Consider the following 6,803-nt stretch of genomic DNA (forward strand, 5'->3'; position numbering starts at 1 on the left):
TGTGTGTGTGTGTGTCTCTCATGAATAAGTAAATAAAATCTTTTTTTAAAAAAAGAAATTTGATAGATACTAAAGATAAATAAAATTTGAAAGCTTCCTTCCCCCCAAAAATGTCAGTCAGTCTGCAGTCAGACAGAGATGTTCTGTGAAGAACCATATGGTTCAGATACAGTGAGAAATTGAATACCTACCTAACAGAGAAGCAAAAGTATGCCCTTCTGTCCTTCCACATTTTTCCACAGAAATATTCCAAAGTAGAGGTGTATGAATGCTGAAGCATAACATTTCATTGAAGTCTTGATTTCACTTTAAAAATCCACACAGGGGATCTCTGTGTGGCTCAGCGGTTTAACGCTGCCTTCAGCCCAGGGCGTGATCCTGGAGACCTGGGATCAAGTCCCACATCGGGCTCCCTGCGTGGAGCCTGCTTCTCCCTCTGTCTGTGTCTCTGCCTCTCTCTCTCTCTCTCTGTGTCTCTCATGAATAAATAAAATCTTTAAAAAAAATCCACACAAATTTTGCTCTTTACTACATAATATATCCAAGTTTGCTATAATATAAAAATGTCATTTGGGGTACCTGGCTGGCTCAGTTAACTGAGCATATGACTCTTGATCTTGGGGTTGTGAGTTCGAACACCATTGCTGGGTATAGAGATTACTTAAAAATAAAATCTTTTTCGAAAAATGCCATTTAGGTGTGCCTGGTTGGCTCAGTGGGTAGAACATGCAACTCTTGATCTCTGAGTCATGAGTTTGAGCCCCAGATTGGGTGTAGAGATTACTTAAAAATAAAATCCTAAAAAATTGTTTTTAAATACCTTTTAAAGTTACTCATTATCTAGTAAAAATGTACACTCCAAAAAGATGCATTTTGTTGAAAATGTTAACCAGATTATAATATTTAGATCTGCTTGGCTAGATTTTTCCACGTCGTACAGGAGGGATTCCCAAAAATGATGCCAGAAGGGAGTTAGGGTCCCTCCTAAGCAAATGAAAAAGCAAACAATGAGAATCCATCAAAGTAAGATATTACTTTAAAGGGCTTGGGAGGTATTTCTCCAGAAGTTCTGTTGTTAATGGCATTGAAAGAAGCAGTGAGCTCTTTTATTATTCTTTTCTCATGGCCTGACTTGAGATGTCACTCTAAAATCCCATTCCTACAGGGGCGCCTGGGTGGCAGTCTGTTGAACATCTGCTCTTGTTTTCCATTTGGGTTGCTATCTCAGGGTTGTGGGATTGTCTGCTTCAGATTCTCTCTCCCTCTCCTTCTGCCCCTCTCACTTGGGCTCTCTTTCTAAAATAAATAAATCTTCAAACAAAATAAACAACAAACAAAAAAAAAGTCCCATTCCTATGGAATCCCCACCCCCACAGAAATCACCCAGTTTGTTTGCACAATGTAAATGTGTCTGCCTGGTAGGATATAGATGGTCCAATAGGTTTAGAGAAGAGATTTCTTTTTATGACCACAGCAGCAAACTTATTTATTTATTTACTTACTTATTTATTTATTCATGAGAGACACTGAAAGAGAGGCAGACACACAGGCAGAGGGAGAAGCAGGCTCCCTGCAGGGAGCTCGATGTGGGACTTGATGCCGGGACTGGGATCATGCCCTGAGCCGAAGGCAGATTCTTAACCTCTGAGCCACCCAGGCATCCCAAGAGCAATTTTTAAAAATTTATTTATTAAGTAATCTCTACGCCAAACATGGAGCTCGAACTCACAACCCTGAGATGGAGTCGCAGGCTCCAGCGCTGACCCAGCCAGGCACTCCTACAAGAGTAATTCTTATTCATTGTATAACAAATCAAAAAGTATAAAAGAGCAGGAAAAAAAAAAGAAGCTGATAACCCAGAGCAATCCCGTTTTGGTATATTTTCTTCCAGCTTTTTTTCCTGCCTTTGTTTCTTTGTTTTCACACAATAAAGATAATTCGACATATGTAAATTTTTATCTTTTGTCCCTTATTATTATAGCATTTTTCCATGTTCTTAAATATTCCTCTAACAATTCCATTTAATGACTGCACAGAGTCCCGATTTCTAAAACTAGATATTATAGGTTTAGATTGTTTCCAGTTTTTTTCAGATTTCTCAAAAACACTTAGATGAACACTCTCGTGCGCAAATTTTCATCCACAGTACAGAGTGCACACTTAAATAAATGTCTTAGGATGGGGACTTAACATGCATTTTTTTAAAGATTGTATTATTTATTTGACAGAAAAACTGTAGGCGCGCGTGCACACAAGCACGGGGAGCTGCGGAGGGAGAGGCAGAGGCAAGGAGTGGGATGTGGGGTTCAGTCCCAGGACCCTGGGATCACATTTCAAGGGGGAGGCGGACACTTAACTGAGCTACCCAGGTGCCCTGTTTATGCATTTTTTAAAAAGATTTTATTTATTTGTTCATGAGAAACACACACACAGAGAGAGAGAGAGAGAGAGAGAGAGGCAGATGGAGAAGCAGCCTCCATGCAGGGAGCCCGACGTGGGACTCGATACCGGGTCTCCAGGACCAGGCCCTGGGCTGAGGGCCGCGCTAAACCGCTGAGCCACCCCGGCTGCCCTATGCATGTTTTTAAGGCTCTTGATACATACAGTCTATCAGGCAGGATTCGGGCTTTTTTTAAGACTTTATTTTTAGATAATCTATACATCCAACATGGGGCTAGAATCCACGTCGCATGCTCCACTGCCTGAGCCAGGAAGGCGCCCCAGTCAGCCAGGATTCTTAATCAAGAGCAGTAGATGCTGTCTCTGAAAGGGTAAGCAGAAAAGGAGTTTGCTAAAGAACGTGGAGTTTTTCACAGAATTGTTGGCAGGACTGGATAATCGAGTCCAAACTGCCAGAAATGATGCTCCAAACCAGGTCACTGAACAAGCTTAATGTAAAAGATCATGGCCTAAGTAAATGGCACATCCTAGAGTTGTACGTACACAGTGGCTTTGAACCTCACTATAAAAAAACCCCACTGCCCTACACTGTCGCCAGCACCAGAAAAAAGCAGGATCTCTCCTTTCATCATCTATGTCAGCAAAAAGAGAAGCTCCATGCAGAGCCTGGTTTAATTACCACCCTCACTGTCAAGTCTAAGTCTCCTGAAAGCAAAGCTGAGGTCACCCTCTTGCGGGCTAGCTGCAAGATACACTGAGAATCTGAGCTGGGGCCTGTAAGCTTGGAATTTCCACAAATATAAAAATGAAAGTTGCCAGATAAAATACAGGATACCTGGTTAAGTTCAAATTTCAGGTAAGTTATGAATAATATTTAATATAAGTATATCCCAATTACTTATGGGACATAATTACACCTAAAAATTATTCGTTGTTTATCTGAAACTCCCAAGTTAACCGGGTGTCCTATATTTGTATGTGCTAAATCTGGCAACCCTAACAGAAATGCTGTTCAAAAGGTGATGGACCCACAAATGAGTGTTTCAAACGCCCGCTGCACTATCACATTGTTTTACTAAAAAGCTAAAAAGAAGCATCAACAATGAACAGGAGTTTCTAACTCGCCAATGGTCTCACTTCAAAAAAATGTTTGCCAATTTGCTAGGCAAGAAATGAGATTTAATTATTGTTTTATTTTACCTTTCTGGAATTTTGAGTGGGGCTGAACAACTTCTCAAACCTTCATTATTTTTGTCTCCCCCTTTGCGGACAGATCAGTCTTGTGCTCATCATTTCTCTGTTGGGGTCTTTCTGTGTTCATTATCAGCTCTTCATGTAATAAGTACATTATTCCTGTGCCTGGCTTATTGTTCTCTTTTAATTCATGATCCTTTGATTTACAGAGGTTTACATGATCAATCTCTTGCTTCCCCACCCCCATACACAGAACAATTTTCCTCTTCTAGAGATCAGATAAATATTACTTATGCTGTCTTCTAGATTTTTATGGTTTTACTGATTTATTTTTATCCTTTAATGTGCCTGGAGTGGGGTGATAATAAATAGACTTTTTTTCTAAATAGTTAACCAGTGGGTGTGCCTGGCTGGCTCAGTTGGAGCATGTGACTCTTGATCTCAGGGTCGTGAGTTCAAGTCCTACATTGGACCTAGGGCTTACTTTAAAAAATATATATATTTAATAATATATAATAAAATAATAAATATATTATTAAAAATAAAAATATATATGTTCAAAAAATATATATGTTCAATTGGATTCTATATAATAAGGATGACTAATCAAAAAATAAAATAGAAAAAAAATCATACTCATAATAGGACAAAAGCTATTAAACAACTAGCTTTTTGTTAAGCAAATTGAATAAAAGATATTTAAAAACTTTTTAGTGAAAATTAGAAGATGACATTACCGAAGAGAGGAGTACACTACATTCAATAGTGGGAAGACACAGTATCATGAAGAGATCAGTTGTCCCCCAACTGATCTGTAAATTCAAGACAATTCCAATAAAAACCCCATAGGTTTGTGTGTGTGTGTGTGTGTGTGTGCATGAAATTTGATAAGTTGGTCCTCCAATTGTATGGAAGTGAAAAGTGTCAATAACTCACACATTCTGAAGAACAGTAAGAGTGAATTTTCCTTACCAGATATGATGACTTTTATAAAAATATAGCAATGAAGACATTGTGGTATTGGACAAAGAATAGGTTAAGAGTTTTAATGGAATGGAACAGAGAAGCCAGGACAGACTCACTCATATATGGAAACTTGTTACTTGACTGAGGTGACTTTATAAATAAGAAAAGAGAGGATAGACTGTTTATTAAATGATTCTGGAAAAAATTGGTTGTCCAAATGGAATACATTGATAATGTTAGATCACTACCACACACCGTGGACAAAAATAAATCCCAGAATAATGAAATACTTAAATAGAACAGAATGTGAATGCTTTTTTAAAAATAAGAGTTTATTTATTTATTTGACAGAAGGAGAGAGAGTAAGAGAGCACAATTATCAGGGAGCTGCAGAGGGAGAGGGAGAAGCAGGCTCCCCACTGAGCAGAGAGCTTAATGTAGGGTTTGATCCCAGGACCCCAGGTTCATGACCTGATCTGAAGGCAGACTCTTAACCCACTGAACCACCCAGGTGCCTCCAGAATGTGAATGCATTTAGAAGGAAGTCTGATAATAACAATCATGAGGATGAGAAGAGAAGGGAATTTTCATAAATTGCTAGTTCATGGGAAAGGTGAGGATGGTCCTATATAAACTCCAGAGAAACCTACATGGTTGCACAAGGAAACGTGTACAAGAATGATCTTTCCCCTGCTGACTTGGGCAGCAAAGACACTGAAATTGGAACGATACAGAGATTAGTATGGCCCCATGCAAGGATGACATGTAAATTCATGAAGCGTTCCATATTTTATTTTATTATGTTTTAAAAGATTTTATTTTTAAGTAATCTCTGCACCCAATGTGGAGCTTGAACTCAAACCTGCCCCTGCCCACCCCCCCGCCCCAGATCAAGGACTACATGCTCCACTGACTGAGCCAACCAGGCATCCCGTGTTCCATATTTAAAAAAAAAAATGTCGGGACGCCTGGGCGGTTCAGCTGTTGAGTGTCCACCTTTGGCTCAGGGCATGATCCCAGTCCTGGGATCAAGTCCCACATAGGGATCCCTGCACGGAGCCTGCTTCTCCCTCTCCTGTGTCTCTGCCTCTCTCTGTGTGTCTCTCATGAATAAATAAATAAAATCTTTAAAAAAAAAACAAAAGGTCATTCCAGTATGACTAGTGATGGTGAAAACTTGGAAAAACAATTGTACATCAGTAAGATAATGGGTAAATAAATTACAGCATATTCATACAATGGGATTGCTTATAACAGTTCAAAGGAATGAGCTAGGTATGCATGTATTAGTATGAATAATACTCAAAATCATTATTTCGATGGACATAATACTCTGTCCCAGATATTCAATGACAGATGAATGGATAAAGAAGATGTGGCATACACACACACACACACACACACACACTGCACTGGAATATTACTCAGCCACCAAAAAGAATTAAATCTTGCCATTTGCAATGATATGGTTGGAACTAGAGGGTATTATGCTAAGTGAAATAAGTCAGAGAAAGACAAATATGTGATTTCACTCATATGTGGAATTTAAGAAACAAAACAGGTGAACATAGGGGAAGGGAAGGAAAAATAAAATGAGATAAAAACAAAGAGGTAGACAAACCATAAGAGACTCTTAACTAAGAAACAACTTGAGGGTTGCTGGAGCAGAGGGGGTTGGGGGGATAGGGTAACTGAGTGATGGGCATTAAGGAGGGCACGTGATGTAATGAGCACTGGGTGTGACGTGCAACTGATGAATCACTAAATTCTACCCGTGAAACTAATAATGCACTATATGTCAACTAAATTGGATTTAAATAAAAAATTTTTAAAAATCATTATGTTGAATTACAAAAGCGATTTGTAGGATGATAGGTACAATATACCATTTCTGTAAAACTTTTAAATATACAAAACAGTATTATATATTATTAATAGATAAATGTATATGTAGTAAGACTATCAAACCTTGCATGGGAAGTTATACACAGAATTCAGATAGTGGTTACCTCTAAGGGAGTGGGGAAGAGGATTGAGGAAAGGGATAGAGGATATTTCAATATATTAACAATGTTTTATTTCTTGAGAAACTCTGAAATTTTTTTAATAACTATGTGAGGAGATGGATGTTAACTATATTTACTGTGATAATTGTTTTGCAATGTATGTACGTCGAGTCATTGTGCCCTATACTTAAGTTTGTACAGAGATGTATGTCAATTATAGTTCAATAAAACTGGAAC

At 38.5% G+C, this 6,803-nt stretch overlaps 1 non-coding gene across 1 annotated transcript; it reads left to right on the forward strand.

Moving 5' to 3' along the window:
• The first annotated feature begins 5,250 nt into the window (after positions 1–5,250).
• LOC112649592 (U6 spliceosomal RNA) lies at positions 5,251–5,353 on the forward strand. The gene has a single exon (XR_003129653.1). It is a non-coding gene; the product is annotated as a U6 spliceosomal RNA (small nuclear RNA).
• Positions 5,354–6,803: the final 1,450 nt, after the last annotated feature.

Source organism: Canis lupus, chromosome X (genome assembly GCF_003254725.2).
Source record: "Canis lupus dingo isolate Sandy chromosome X, ASM325472v2, whole genome shotgun sequence".
NCBI lineage: Eukaryota > Metazoa > Chordata > Mammalia > Carnivora > Canidae > Canis > Canis lupus.